Source organism: Ziziphus jujuba, chromosome 7 (assembly GCF_031755915.1).
Source record: "Ziziphus jujuba cultivar Dongzao chromosome 7, ASM3175591v1".
Taxonomy (NCBI): domain Eukaryota; kingdom Viridiplantae; phylum Streptophyta; class Magnoliopsida; order Rosales; family Rhamnaceae; genus Ziziphus; species Ziziphus jujuba.
This window is the reverse complement of record NC_083385.1, coordinates 8922525-8939123: the sequence shown is the minus strand read 5'-3', so window position 1 is coordinate 8939123 and position 16599 is coordinate 8922525.

The window sequence follows — 16599 nt, the reverse complement described above, 5'->3', positions numbered from 1 at the left end:
ACTCAAACCATAGACCTTATTGGTAAAACAGATCAAACTTATTATTATCAAAATGATTTGAACTGTTTCAAAGACCTAACATGCATTTTTGAGCATTAGGCTCTTTCATTAACCGATATAAATATCGGTTAGTCTACCATATTTTTTGAATGATAGAGAAATAAAAAGATGGCTCCATGTGCTCCAATTCATTATGTGAATTCCAATTCGAGAGCACTACCAAAGTGTTTCAAAGAAAGGTTATTCTGACGTAGGTTTGCTTTTGGCCTAGATCAACTTAAGCTGTGGCCGGAGCGGGATCGGTCAAATCGTCTGTCGGTACATAAACTGTTTGAATAGAAGTTATGGACCCCTCTTTGGTAGAAGTAATTCTTTCTTGTAAAGAACCCATTTCGGTACTAAGAGTGGGTTGATATCCCACAGCGGAGGGCATTCTACCCAACAAGGCCGATACTTCGGATCCCGCTTGGACAAAATGAAAGATATTGTCAATAAATAGAAGTATGTCTTGTTCATTAACATCTCGGAAATATTCTGCCATAGTTAGGGCAGTTAAACCAACTCTCATACACGCTCCCGGATGTTCTTTCATCTGACCATAGACTAGAGCCACTTTTGATTCTGAAATATTTTTTTCATTAATTACTTTAGATTCTTTCATTTCTATGTTAAGATCATTTCCTTCATGAGTACGTTCACCTACTCCACCAAATACGGATACGCTCCATGAGCTTTGGCAATGTTGTTGATCAATTCCATAATGAGTACTGTTTTGCCCACTCCCGCTCCCTTGAATAGTCCTATTTTTCCTCCTCGGCGATAAGGGGCTAAAAGATCTACTACTTTAATTCTTGTTTCAAAAATTGATAATTCTGTACCTAACTATATAAAGGCATGCGCAGATCTATGAATAAGAGATGTTGTGCGAGTATCTACAGGACCTAAATTATCAACAGGTTCTCCAAGCATGTTTAAAATTCATCCTAGCGTCGCTCCAACAACTGGAACACTTAGAGGAGCTCCTGTGTCAATCACTTCCATTCCTCTCGATAAACCATCTGTAGCACTCATAGCTACCACTTTAACTCGATTATTTCCTAATAATTGTTGTACTTCACTAGTCACATTAATTTTTTTAGGAAATATGAATATTAAGTAATAATAGCATGGCACTTCGAATTCAATATAAAAAGAAAAATTTTTCAAAATACTTACATTATGTATCGAAAGAGTAGTATGAGATAAAGAAAGGGTATTTCCAATTTTTTAGGAGACTTATTTCAGCATCACAAACTTTTTGGTTTTCACACCGAAGATACCAATATTTATGTTATGAAAGAATACGAAACATAAAAATAAAAATAAAAAAACATAAACAAATAAAAAAAATCTTATTTATTAGTATTGAAAAAAAAAAAGAAACGTTGGGATTGCTAAATAACAGACGAAATAATAAAGCAACGGAGCCATCATAGTATTTTTTTTAACTACTCAAAAGGAAGGGTGATTGGTGGATCATTTACCTATGTGAATCTGACAGACTCTATATATATATGTATATTTTCTATTTTTTTTCTATTTCCTCGATGTAAGGTAAAAAAGGTAAAAGGGAATTCCATTGTAGAGCCGTATACAATGTGCAAAAGATGCCTATATGGTTGTTCAATTCTATCTTCTTTTTTTTGTACTATTTATTTTATTATTCTTTATCTCTTCGACTTTCATCATGCAAGATAGAGGAACTATCTATATGTTATATTATCAAGGTAATGATATATCAACCTGCTAGCACTTTTTATGAGGCACAGACGGGAGAATTTGTCATGGAAGCAGAAGAACTACTGAAGCTGCGCGAAGGGTTTATGTACAAAGAACAGGCAAACCTTTATGGGTTGTTTCTGAAGACATGGAAAGAGATATTTTTATCTCAGCAACAAAAGCCCAAGCTCATGGAATTGTTGATCATGTAGCGATTAATAAAAATAACAAAAATTAAAACTAACAGAACAGGGGTTTCACGCAAATCTACGATTTACGATTTTATCGTCTTACCGAGTTTAATATTCTATTAATTAATAATTAATCTATTAATATATATAAATTAATCCATTAATATATAAATGATTCATAATCATCTGGTTAGGATCGATCTAAACCAGCTCATTATGTATATGATTCAACATGCCAACTATTAAACAACTTATTAGAAACACAAGACAGTCAATCAAAAATGTCACGAAATCTCCTGCTTTTCCGGGATGTCCTCAGCGGCAAGGAATATGTACTAGGGTGTATGTGTGACTTGTTCAAATAATGTGCTAGGCCAAAAGAAAGAAAACAATTGATCCAATATTAGCAATTAGGACTAATGAATAGGATAGAATGAAAGAAGCCCAAGCCCATTTACTATCTAAAACTAAAAAAGGTAAATCTAAAAGTAAAAAAGATCTATCATATCTTTCTATTTTGTTATCAAATTTATGGTTTTCATTGGTACCAAACCCAATCATTTCAATTTTTAATTTACGATGAGAAAGAATTCCCCATTGGTAGAAAATGGTATCCATTAAGCAGGGAAATCCGATTTAAAAGGCAGAAAGGTTATGCCTTTATTCTTGACTCTTGCAAGAATGGACTAACAGGGTCAGCTACTCAGCTAATCTTCATAATTAAATACCATTACTGTATCGGTGGGTTTCGTTGTGAAAGACCTATTACTAGATAATTATGGGTAGAGCCAAAGAGTGTGAACTGTATAAGTTAACAATAACATTCATTAAATGAAAGAAAGGGCTCCGGTGTATACAAAGGACCTCACCGTTTACGAAGAAACCATAGAAACAATGGAACCCACTATACCCATTTATATTTACTACTTTTGGATTTACTATGTTTTTTTGATACTAGGTATCAAAAAAATTTATTATTTCGAGGTGAAAGCCTATAAAAAAATCATGGTCGCGAAGGTTATAGTAGTAAAAGCCATTGGAATTTTGTTTTATACATTGGAAGAATCCGTTTTGTTATTAATAGACTAGGAAAGGGGAAGAAAATAATTGAAAGAAAAGAAATCAATTAGTTATTCATCAAAGTTTCATTTATTCAATGACCAGAATTAAACGGGGATATATAGCTTGAAGATGTACAACAAAAATTCTTTTATTTGCCTCAATGTCAGGACCCGTCCAAAATTCCTCATCAGAACCTTAGACAAGCCCTGATCCCAGGGAAACCCTACCAGACCTTCCAATGGAAAATCCGGCAGAACCTCCCCTAAGGGTTGGACTTACCACAAATTTCCTGCACTAAAGACACACTTCTATATACATCCCCTTATTCCTCCCACATTACTACAATTTAATTCCACAAATTTGCAGCACTCCCAATGAATAACAGTAATTCAGTGCATAATTAATACATAAATGTCCAAGATAGTATACAGAGCTTCATGAAGTATTATTAAGTATAGAAATTATACAACAAGGATGAAAGAAATATTACAATTGAAATAAATGAAGACAAAGGTAACTTCTCGAACTATGACAGCGACGGAGATTAGGTTCGCTCCGGAAGAACGTCTACTACCCCTTGCACCTAAGGGAACGGAATTTAAAAATATGAGGTGCTAATCATCTCAGTGAGTGACCCTATCTACTGTACACTTTTAATATTAATAATATAACAAATAAAGGAATTTACTTACTCAATACCAAACAATTAAATAAATAAATAAATAATAATTCATTGAAAATAATATTTTCTCTCAAAACCTTTACTATTCACTCTGTTGGAAAGGTTTCCCTTTTAAAACATTTTCGCAAAACCCGTTATTCGTATGCCCAAAAATCAAGGAATCGTTAATTTAATAAATAATAATTAAATAATCCAAATATAAATAAAATGTAATAAAATATAATAAATAATTTTAGAACACTTTAGGGTTTGAAATTTCTATCTGAAAATTTATACTTGACGCACCACACCATATACCAGTGATGCCCTCCGATACCCAGCATCTCGAGCATCGACTGGCCGGGGGGTTAAAGAGAGAAACTTGCGTACGGTCGCTTCGGCGTCCCGACAGCGCCGTTGCTAAAACTGTCATCCCGACCATGGAGGGGGGCGGCTGATGCCCATTACATAAGACTTGCCTGCCCTTGGTCTAATGGCAACTCATGGGAGACATTATAACTTGCGCGCTAATCCACATATACAGTACAGAACACCAGTACTGTATGAGTGCGTCTAAAATAAATAACCAAATTTTATTATAAAAAGATATGCAAACTTTTCCAAAATCCACCGTGGGAATTATACCATTTTTTGAACTCAACCTCCCACATTTTTCTTTAACATTTCCAGTACAAATCCACCGATAACAATATACAAATAATTTTTCTTGTATCACAAAGTCCATCAATTAATATTCCACGGGCATAATTAAAAAATTTGAAACCACCAAACTTAAACCAATATTTTCCTTAAAATATTTAAAATCAAATCATGCCCAAAAATAATATTAAAATCCAAATACAATTAATTAATGAAAGCACCTTGCTCATGCGTAATAAATACAATTAAATCGTAATAATAATAATCGAGAATTTCTTACTAACCCAAACTTCCGTTTAGCATCAATGGGTATATATATATATAAAATAATATTTTTTCCCCAATTATTTTTAAATTCCACCACATGGGCATATTTCTAAATATCAAATACATAAAACATATTTATCAAATATTTAATTATAAAATATTCCAACAATGAAATTTGATAATAATTGCCAAAATCTCAAATTCCTTAAAACCAAAATATTTTATAATTCACAAATATTTAATTCCATTCAATTTTGGCACCAAAATTCCAAATATAAATTTACTAAATATTCAACACATCAAACATATTTTTCAAACAACCAATTTACACAAAATATATATATTTTAACATCCAAAAATAATTTTGAAGGTGGGTCACTTACTTGTAGTACGCAATTAAATCACGATCCACCATAGGATCGATTCGTCAATCCACACGTGCTCCTAAAATAACAATTTACACACAGTCAAATAAAATAATATTTTATTCGGGTAAATAATACCTAGTACCCGGGGGGTTAAACACAAACGTTAACCAAAATTGACGAGTAATATACCGAATCGAAGCTTGAGTGACGAGGATTACGAATCTGGTCTTACTTCCTGGAGATCGGACTGGTGGTGGCCGGAATCTCGCGGGAAAGTTCTCAGCCTTTAGAGCCTTGATTCTCCCAAACCATCGTGAATTGGAGGAAATGGACACCAGATCTGGGTTCAGGGGGTCGGAATTAGTGGGGAGGGACTGGCGGTGCAACTGGGTACTCGCCGGAATAGTGATTTCTTAAGCAAGCCGTCGCGATCACCGGCAACCGTCGCCGCTGGCGCGTACGATGGCTGGTGGCCAAGATTTTTGGGGGTTTTGTAGATCGAGGGGAGAGGGTTCCAATGGGACCGGCGGTGAGGCAAACGGAGGCCGGACGGCGAAGAGATCTGGGTTTGAAGATTTTCGGCCCCTCGCCGGAAAATACTCCGATCCCGGCGCGTCGGAGGTCCGGTAGCTGTGAAATTTGGTGGGCTGGCCGGAAATGAGGAGGTGGTGAGGGGTGGCTGGCACGTGTGGCCTGAAAATGGCCGGAAATGGGTCAAACGGCGGTGGCCGGTGGTGGAGGAGAAAAATGGCTGTCGCCAGAAAACGTTCCGATCCTGGTGCGTTACTGGCCGGTTGGCCGTGAGATTTGGGTGGCCAGTCGAAATTGAAGAGGCGGAGGCAATGGGGTAGCGTAGAGGATGGCCAACTGGTGGTGGCCGATTTTTCTCCCCCTCTCTTTCTCTCTCCTCCTCTCTCCTCTCTCTCCTCTCTCTCTCTCTCTTCTCTCCCACCTCACCTAAGAAAAACCACGTGGGTGCCACTGTGCACTCACAGGAACGGCTGAGATCGCGACACGTGGTGTTTTACTGTTCACCGATTCAAAAATATTAAAATATTACGGTATTTGGAAAACTTCGCATGTCCATAACTTTCAAAACACATGTCCAAATCGGATGTGCCGCTTGTTTATGGACTCGTATCGACGAGTACTTCACAACCATGCATGAGTCAAAGCTCAACTTTGCATGAATAAAAAGTCAACTCCGGCACCCCTTGGACAGTTTGGATCTCAACTTGTTTTGCTCATAACTTTCAAACCGTAGCTCCGTTTTCAATGTGCTACTAGTCTACGAACTCGTGTCAACGTGTACTTTGTAACGGTACCTCAGTCAACCTAGAATTTCATCTGAGTCAAAAAGTCAACTTTTGACCCCTTCGATCAACGGTCAACGGTCAACCTCGGTCAAAGTTGGAAAATTTCCGTTGTACTTTGGGACGGGGTGTTACATCAAGCTTTCAAGGGGCTCATTCAAGACTTACTCAGACTATTACTCAACAGAAAATAAGAGCTTTGGTTTCAGCTCATCGGGATAGAGATAGGCAAAAGAAAGATTTTCGACATTTATGGATCACTCGGATAAATGCAATAAGTCGAGACAATAATGTATACCATAGTTATAGTAGACTAATACACAATCTGTACAAGGGGCAGTTGCTTCTTAATCGTAAAATACTTGCACAAATAGCTATATTAAATAGGAATTGTTTTTATATGATTTCTAATGAGATCATAAAATAAGGAGATTGGAAGGAATCCGTTGGAATGTTTTAAATGGAGTCCCCTAGATAATGAACTCTGGGAAGGTAGAGTAGAAATTAGTATGATAAAATATCATCCTATAAGAAAGTTGTCAAAATGAACAAACATGTTCAATAAAAAAAGATTTGTTCTTCTTTCCCAATTATTTTTTTTCTTACGACACGATAATTAAACCTGGATTCTCAAAGTTTTCAAACAAAATGTAAATTCGCATTTGAGTTCGGATTGGAATTTTATTTTGATTCAATTGAAGAGTTATTTATTTTTAGTTCTCAGACCAGCAGTTTGAGTGGTCGACTCACTTCTTTCAAATTGTTTCTCATTATAAAGAAAAGGTAATGAAGATAAAATATGAGGTTGTTTTATAGCGATGATAATTAATCATTGTTGTTTTAAAGTCAATTTATTCACCTGTCTAGATAATATTTTTCCTTGTTAACTGATAAACCGACTAATTAAACCCATGTTTTGATAATCAATTCGATCCCCTAATTGGATCGGGGGCAAACATCTATGAAAAGATCACTTGGATTTAAGAAAGAATCGCTTGGATTTATCCATGGTTTGTTTATTCCTTATCCCGAAAATCCTACTCTTATTTCGATCGGATAAAAAAAAAAAACGATAAAAAATGATTTAGAATTAATTAATAAATAGGATTTGTTTATATTTAATATATGTTATAGAAATGGTTATGTTATATATAATATGTCATTTTTCACCTTCCTTGGATTGGAAGGTGGACACGGAGGTGATTGGTTCGATCTATTTCTTTATTTCACTGTGAATCGTATGTTTGTAACAAAAGGTACAGAATTTTCTCAATTCCAATCGACCGGGTGTATTATGTCGATTCTTTTGAGTAATATATCTGGAAATGCCCATTGATTTTTTATTAACATAGTTTCGAACACAAGCGGTACATTCCAAAATAACCGTTACTCGTACATCTTTACCCTTGGCCATGAACCTCCTTTGGGTTTTTGAATGACTCCATTTTTCTATTTTCCAATCCAAAGGGAAGAAGAAAGTAACGAAAAAATAAAATAAAATAGAAGTTGCTAACATTTCCTTTCAATTTCAATCAATCAATAATCATTATAATAACATTAAGAAATATAATTATTTCTAACTATTTTTAATTTACACTTCATAATAAATACAAATCGCTGTACAGTATTTCATTTAAGTATCTTGTATGATATTGTTGCTATAGCCATCACACTTCCGTTTACTAAAAAAAAAAAGAAGAGAAGGAGACGGATTAGTCATAGATATTTGATTGTATCTCTAATCTTCTTCACCCCCCCCCCCCCCCAATCTCACTAACTAGAATGAAAAAAAAGAAGAAAATATCAACGCATCTGGAAATAAACGATTGATCTCTATCAATATCCAAACCATAGAGTACTTACCCCCGATGCCACGGAGAGGTATGTTTTTAGATCTTGCATTGAAAATCCCACCTTCTTTATTCGTTATTGTAATTTTATTCCAAAATGTATTACATAACGGTAATACATATACGACCAGATGTGATACGAACCTAGGACGACCTGCTCCTGAACCCGTATTATATTAGCCCGGATCTTAATTAAGTTCAAGTTCTAATGGAATGGACCTCAACCCCTAACCAAACTGTGGTTAGAAACCTTGGTATAATGTAAACGCCACAATAAGGGATGGAAAACCTATTGATAAGTCAAGCTAAAACAACCAATTTTCTAATGGTGTTTTAGGTGTTCTCAAAGAACAAAGAGATAATTAATCTCACAAGTATTTTCTTAATCAAATCAAAGTTGTATTCTTATTGAAAAATAAGCCTTTAAATAGGCTACAAAGCCACGAAATAAAACCCTAAAAACAAAGGAAAAACCGGCCATACAAAGTAGTTTCCTATGGTGGCCGAAATTCTCACTCCTTTCCTAATATAATTTGGATTAATTAATTCCTTTATTTTGAATTAGGAATTAATTAATTTACAATGAAATAATAAAATAATAACTTTCCTAAACTTATTGTTCCAGAAAATAAATAAATAAAAACTAAAAATTAATGGTAATTTCCTAAAACAAAAAGTAGAATCAAATTAGGAAACTATAATACTAGCTTTTTGACTAAGTTGACTTTGACCAATTTTTGACCAAATTGAGCTCCAAATCAGCTTCAATATGCTTTTTAGGATGCCAAATAAGCTGAATATGAAGTCCCACACGTTACCCATGCTTGGAAGAGGAACAAAAAGCCAACTCAGCAAAATATAGTAAAAAATAGGCCAAATTTGAAGCTGTCCGTACAACCCCTTTTTGAATGCCTTTGAAGCTGGATTGACTTGATTCCATATCCTCTTAGACATATGTATTGAATCCATAACGAGTTGGAACCATTTCATGCTGCCCGTTGTCCATATTTGTACAAAAACTGCTACCCGGGTCCGTATTGGCTTCCACCACTTGGATGCTTAGAATAGGCTTTGTATCTTCAAGTATGGACAAGCTCTATTGAGATTGATTACCCCCTTGTATAAATGCTCCCAGGTTGTCCTTAAATCTCTTAATTTGAGATCTTGTGATTGGCCTAGTCTTCATCCGTGTCGGATCAGCACCTCAGCAGGTTATTAGTTGAGCGGGTTCGGGCGGAATCACATCATTCCTCTCTCCTCTTTAAAAGGATTTGTCCTCAAATCAAGATCATCACCTGCAGTAAAAGGAGTTCAATCAGCAACATTAAATGCAGCACTAACACTATACTCACCTGTAACATCCCACATCGGTTGGAGAGGGGTACGAAGCGGTCTTTATAAGGCTGTGGATACCTCTCCCTTCAAGTCGCGTTTTGACAAAACCTTAAGGCCAGGGGGGAGAGAGGGAGTGAACCCTGGGCCAAAGAGGACAATATCTTGATGCGGGTAGACTGGGCCGTTACAGTGGTATCAGAGCTAGTACTCGGATCGGTGTGCCAGCGAGGACGCTGGGCCCTAAGGGGGGAGGATTGTAACATCCCACATCGGTTGGAGAGGGGCACGAAGCGGTCTTTATAAAGCTGTGGATACCTCTCCCTTCAAGACGCGTTTTGACAAAACCTTGAGGCCAGGGGGGAGAGAGGGAGTGAACCCTGGGCCAAAGAGGACAATATCTTGATGCGGGTGGACTGGGCCGTTACAGTTGTAACACCCCGTCCCGAACCATGTCAGAAATTTTGCACGTTGACCGAGGTTGACCGTTGATCGTTGACCAAGGGGTCAAAAGTTGACTTTTTGATCCGGTTGGAATTCTAGATTGACTGAGGTACCGTTACGGAGTACACGTTGGCACGAGTTCGTAGATTGGTAGCATGTTGAAAACAGAGCTACGATTTGAAAGTTATGGGCAAAACAAGTTGAGGTCCAAACTGTCCAAGGGTTGCCGGAGTTGACTTTTTATTCATGCAAGGTTGAGCTTTGACTCATGCATGGTTGTGAAGTGCTCGTCGATACGAGTCCGTAGACTAGCAGCACGTCCGATTTGGACATGTGGTTTGAAAGTTATGGATCTGTAGAGTTTTTCAAATACCGTATTATTTTAATATTATTTTTAATATTATTTTTGAACGTATAACGATGTGCCACGTGTGACTTACTGAAGGTGACCATGTGTCACCATGGTGAAATGCCACATGTCAACCATGTGTAAAAATCAAATTATTTTTATTATTATTTTAAATAATAATAATATTATTAATATTATTTATTTATTTAATTATTTTTATTATTTTATTTTATTTTTTCTTTTTCTTTTTCTTTTTATTTTCTTTTCCCCACGTGGGAAAAAAGGGCCAGGGGCCCGATTCCTTCTCTTCTTCTTCTTCTTCTTCTTTCTTTCTTTCTTTCTTTCTTTCTTCCCTCCCACTGACCGTCTCTCTCTCTCTCCTTGCTACACTTTTTGCAGCGACCGGAACTATGCACGCGTCGGCCGACGTGAAAGCCTACAGCTGGGCGACACCGGCAGCCAAATTTCTGGCCGAATGGCCAGCCGACGCACCGGGATCGGCCTCCATAGCCGGCGGCCAGTGTGCCGCTGGTTTGGCCATTTTCCGGCAGCCACCGGTCGTGCAGCCGGTCCTTTCCCACTAATTTGGACCCTCTGAGTCCGATTCTGAGCTCCAATTAACTCAACTCCCGTCGATTTGCAAGATACGAAGGGATTAAAACCGGCCGAATCTTTCCGACCAAATTCCGGCCACCGCCGGTCAAATTGAACTCAATGGAGGTCGGTAATGTGATCCTCATCTCACAAGCTTTCCATAGACATATAATTTGTCAATTTTGGATAACGTTTGTGTTTGACCCCCCCGGGTACCGGGTATTATTTACCCGAATAAAATATTAATTTGTTTGACTGTATGTGAATTTTGTTCTAGGAGCACCGGTGAGTTGTGAAATTGATCCCATGGTGGATCTTGGATTAATTGCGTGCTCCAGGTGAGTGACCCACCTTCAAATTAATTTTGGGAATTTAATTGGTGAATATATTATGTGTGATTTAAATATTTGGAATTTAATTCCTATGTGCCAAATATTTATTTGATTTATTGTGGAATTATTTGTGAATTTATTGGATTTAAGAAAGTGTGCATTTTACAAATTATGCCATGTGAAATTATTTTATGGATTTGAGAATTTTGGAATTTTTGTGGTTTTAACATTAAATCGGGCATGATTTGATTTTCAAATATTTCAAGGAAAATATTTGCTTATGTTGGTGATTTCAATTTTTATAAAATATGCCCATGGAATATTATGAGATTTGATTATTATATTTCGAGAATTATTTATGCTATTGGGAAAATGTGGATATTTGAATTGATGGATTTGGGAGTTGGTGGATTTGAAAATCATGGAATTTATGGTATTGATTATAAAGAAATTGTGGAGAATTTCCCGGTTCAAGCGGATGGAATATACCCGCTGTGTTTATGCAAAATGTGAAATTTGTTATATAATTTAAATTTGTGGATTTTATGATTTTTAGATGCATCGTGCACGTACTGGTGTTCTGATTTTATGTGATATGGTTAGTGTGCACACGGTTGTGATTAGCGCGCAGGTGGGTGTGAGTAGCGCGCAGGTGATATTATGAGGTTGTCCTGTGGTTGCCATTGGATGAGGGTGGCCACCCCCCATGGCCGGTACACCAGGTTAGCAGCGGCGCAGTGGGACGCCACGCAACCGTATGCCGGTTTCTTTCTATAACCTCCTGTCTGGCGGTACCTCGGGACGCTGGGTACTGTTAGCGCCACTGGTATATAATGGGTGCATCAAATGATTTTCAGAACTGGTTTTTAAAAATAAAATGTTTTAAAGCTGTATTGGAATTTAAAATATAATTATTACTGTTCCTGGTATTTATCTGATGTCTTGGGTTTTCGGGAAATACGAATAAAGGGTTTTGTGAAAAGGTTTTAAAAGGGGAACCTTTCCAACTGAGAGAATTGTAAGGGTTTTGAGAGAAATTATTATTTTCCCATCAATTATTATCTATCTACTGTATTACCGTGGTATTATATTGTATAGTAGATAGGGTCACTCACTGAGATGATTAGCATCTCACACTCTTAAATTCCGTTCCTCTAGGTACCAGGTTGTCAGTGTTCATTCGGAGCGGACTCGATCTTCCTCGCTGTTTTAGTTCGTGAATTACCCTGTTCTTCTTTTATTGCAGTTGTAATATTTCTTTCACTCTTGTTGTATTTATTTTGCACTGGATTACTGTATTTATTTTGAAGTGCTGAAATTTGTGGAATCAAATTGTAGTAATGTGGAAGGAATAAGGGGATGAATTTTTGAAGTGTGTTTTCAGTGCAGGTAATTTTTGGTTAGTCCTACCCTTAGGGGAGGTGCTGCCGGATTTTCCGTTGGAAGGTTCAGTGGTATTTCCCTGGGATCAGGGCTTGTCTAGGGTTCCGTGGAAGGAATTCTGGACAGGTCCTGACACACCTATTAAATTAAGTTTGTAGGTATTCTTGTTAATCCGCTCCAAAACTTGAAAAAATCTGTCCGCATGCGGCATAGGCTTGGACTTTTTTTGTTCGGGGAACCTATTCTTCCTTGGTTGAAACCAAAACCAATCTCCTGGGTCAAACACTATCACAACAAATACTAGAAATACAAGTTCATCACACTTTTTTAATTTTAGCAAATAATCTCTCCCAAATTTTCAAATTTCCACTAAGTAAAGCTTTCAATAATGCAGATAAAGTTCTATGCAACAAAAACATCTTTAAATAAGTATCTTTAATATTCATAACCAGCAATGATTTATTATTCACAATTACTTTATTAACATCACCAAAACTAAGATAAAAATTTCTATGTTTCCTCTCTTTTCTTTCTTTTCCTTTCTCACTCACGGGTTCATTGAATTTTGCATCACTCTCGGGTTTCTCCATTCTTCTCACCCCACTTTCACCCTTCTGAAGGTTTTTCCACTCAATTTGTGTTTTAAAATGCTTACCTTGGACAGCAAGCTTGGACTTACCTTCTTGGATGGATGGTGAAGCCGTTAATTCCATACTAGCCTTCTCCTTGAGTGTTTCGGCCTCCCTCCTTTGTTGGATTAGTAATTGGTCTCTATATACTTCCTTTGGAGTTAATGGATCCAGCTTGACCTTCTTCCCATTAAATTTAAATACAATGGAATTCTCTCTCCCATAGTGTATGGCATTCTTATCAAATCCCCATGGCCTCCCCAATAAAATATGACTAGCATGCATAGGTACAACATCACACAATACAACATCCACATATTTATCTATACTAAATTTTACCTTGGCTTGTTTATTCACTTTTATTTTACCACTATCATTAAGCCATTATAATCTATAAGGTTCTGGATGTTTAATAGTTGTTAAGCCTAATTTATCAACTACAATGTTACTAATTACATTTGTACAACTTCCACTATTAATAATCATACTACAAACCTTACCTTGAATTTCACATCGGATGTGGAAGATGTTCTCTCTTTGGATTTGTTCCTCATCTTTGTATACAGCAAGGACTCTCCTAGAAACCAAGTTTAATTCGGCATTGGTCACATTCAAAGTTTCGGGTTCATCCTCCAAGTCCTCCTCCTATTGCTTGGTTTCATCCTTACTTTCTTCACTTTCCGATTCTAGCACGCCATTGGCCTTTAACACCATGATTCTTCTATTCGGGCATTGGCTAGCGATGTGTCCTTGTCCCTGGCACTTAAAACAAATAATTTCTCTATATCTTGAAGGTTTAGGTTCAGATTTTACCTCATGTTTAGGTGCTTGGACAGATTCGGCTTTGGACTCCCTTCTTGGCCGAATGGAGCTTTCTTCTCCTAGTTTCGCTTTTTGTCTTGCTTCAAAGGTGGGATTGTTTCTCCAGCCACTTGGAATTGATCTTCCGCTGTTGGAAACTCCTCCAAACCATGAGCCTACACCCCTCCTCCTAAATTGATGCTCTAATTTAATAGACACATGCAACATCTCTTCTAATTCTACATATTGTTGTAATTCTAATTGATTGGCTATGTCACGATTCAAACCACCAAGAAATCTTGCCATGGTTGCTTCTCTATACTCAATCATGTTTAACCTCGTCATAAGCATCTCCATCTCCTTGTAATAATCCTCCACAGATATATTACCTTGAGATAGGGATTGAAGCCTTTGATGTAGCAACCTATGATAATGTGATGGTACGAACCATTTCCTCATGGCTCCTTTCATTTGTCGCCATGTTGTGATCAAGTCATCACCAACTCTCCTCCGGGTGCCTTGCTCATTTGTCCATCATTGGAGTGAATAATGGCCAAACTCCATTGCTGCCAACTTCACCTTCTTACCCGCCGAATAATTGTGGCAGTCGAATATCATCTCCATCTTTTCTTCCCACTCCAAATATGCCTCGGGATCACTTTTTCCCATGAATGGTGGGATGTTGATCTGACGCGAATCCACCCGAGACAGCTCGACCAACAACCCGCTGGGGTGCTGACCCATTACAAATGAAGGTGGGGCCGATCACTAGGGCCCAAGCCAAGAAGTTCAAGGACAATCTTGCTGTCTTCATACAAGGAATAAGTCATAGTCAAGAGGGGTTGGCCATATCTAAAGAACAAAGGCCTGTTTTACTCATACAAGCAATAAAAGCCAAAACGGGGTCGGGTGACGTTTTTGGTAACAATAAAGAGGCCGGGTTGTATGAATTGGAACCCCATCTTTATGGGTTTAATTTATATGGAGGATGAGTCATAGAAACCAGCCAAAGCAGCTTCAAAGCCAACCAACAAGGAGGTTTGCGCACAAGGAGAAGGAAAGGCCGGATTTGCTGTATTCTTCGCGGGCTTTACTGTATTTTACTGTATTAGCCTTTTCTCTTACTTCCAAGCAAGGGCAACGTGAGGAACTTCACAATAAGCTTATTTGGCATCCTACAAAGCATATTGAAGCTGATTTGGAGCTCACTTGAGTCAAAGAATTGGTCAAAGTCAATGTAGTCAAAAAGCTAGTATTTTAGTTTCCTAATTTTATTCTACTTTTTGTTTTAGGAAACTACCATTATTTTTAGTTTCTATTTATTTATTTTCTGGACAAATAAGATTAGGAAAGTTATTATTTTATTATTTTCTTTGTAAATTAATTAATTCCTAATTCAAAATAAAGGAATTAATTAATCCAAATTAGATTAGGAAAAGGAAAGTTTCGGCCAGGGTAGAATTCTTCATTGAGTGGCCGGTTTTTCCTAGGGTTTTTAGGGTTTATTTTGTTTCTTTCAAAGCCTATTTAAAGGCTTATTTTTCATTAATAATATAACTTTAAAACTTTGATTTGATTAAAAAAATACTTGTGAGATTAATTATCTCTTTGTTCTTTGAGAACACCTAAAACACCATTAGAGAATTGGTTGTTTTAGCTTGACTTATCAATAGGTTTTCCATCCCCTATTGTGGCATCTACATTATACCAAGGTTTCTAACCACAAGTTGGTTAGGGGTTGAGGTCCATTCCATTAGAACTTGAACTTAATTAAAGATCCGGGCTAATATAATACGGGTTTAGGAGCAGGTCGTCCTAGGTTCGTATCATTTGGTATCAGAGCTAAGTTTTGTTCAGGTTTGATCTATCTTTATTTGCTTTATTTGTTTTTGTGTTATTCTGCAATTTTAGCATTAGGTTAAGGTTGCATCCATCCCATACACGTTCTACATCTTAAAAAAAAAAAAAAATTTCATTACTAGTTGAATTAGGTTTCCTAGTTTTATCGTATTTTTGTTTCCTAATTTGTTGGTTGTCTTTTATCATTGTTCTTGATAATTTTGGTTTTTGCTGATTTTCCTTTGCTGTTTTAGTCTTAGAAATTTGCATTCATATATTCAAAAAAAAAAAAAAAAGTTTGCGGCAACATTAAACAAAAAAAAAAAAAAAAAAACTGCACATTTGTGTTTATTTGGAGGTCACGGGTTTGGTGTTTGTTTTGGAGTTGGAATTGCAATTTTGGTAATTATTTTTGCTACTGCAGTTGTTTATGTTCTGTGAGTGAAAAAAAAAAAAAAAAGAAGGTAAAGCCGAATAAAAAAAAAAAAGACAAAAAAAAAGAAGAAAAAAAAAATATTTCGGTTTGTTGGAGTTTGATTTGTTTGCTGGGAATTTGTTGGAGCTGCTGGGTTTTTGTTTATTTATTCAATATTTGAATTGCTGGGAAATTATTTTTGCTGCTGGATATTTGGATTTTGGGTGCTTAAATTATTTGGATTAAAATTAGTTAAAGGATTTGATACAAAACTTGAATTACAAGAACAACAACCAACAACTATTCTATATTTTTGTTCAATTTGATTCTTGTTCGTATTTGAATTTCTTT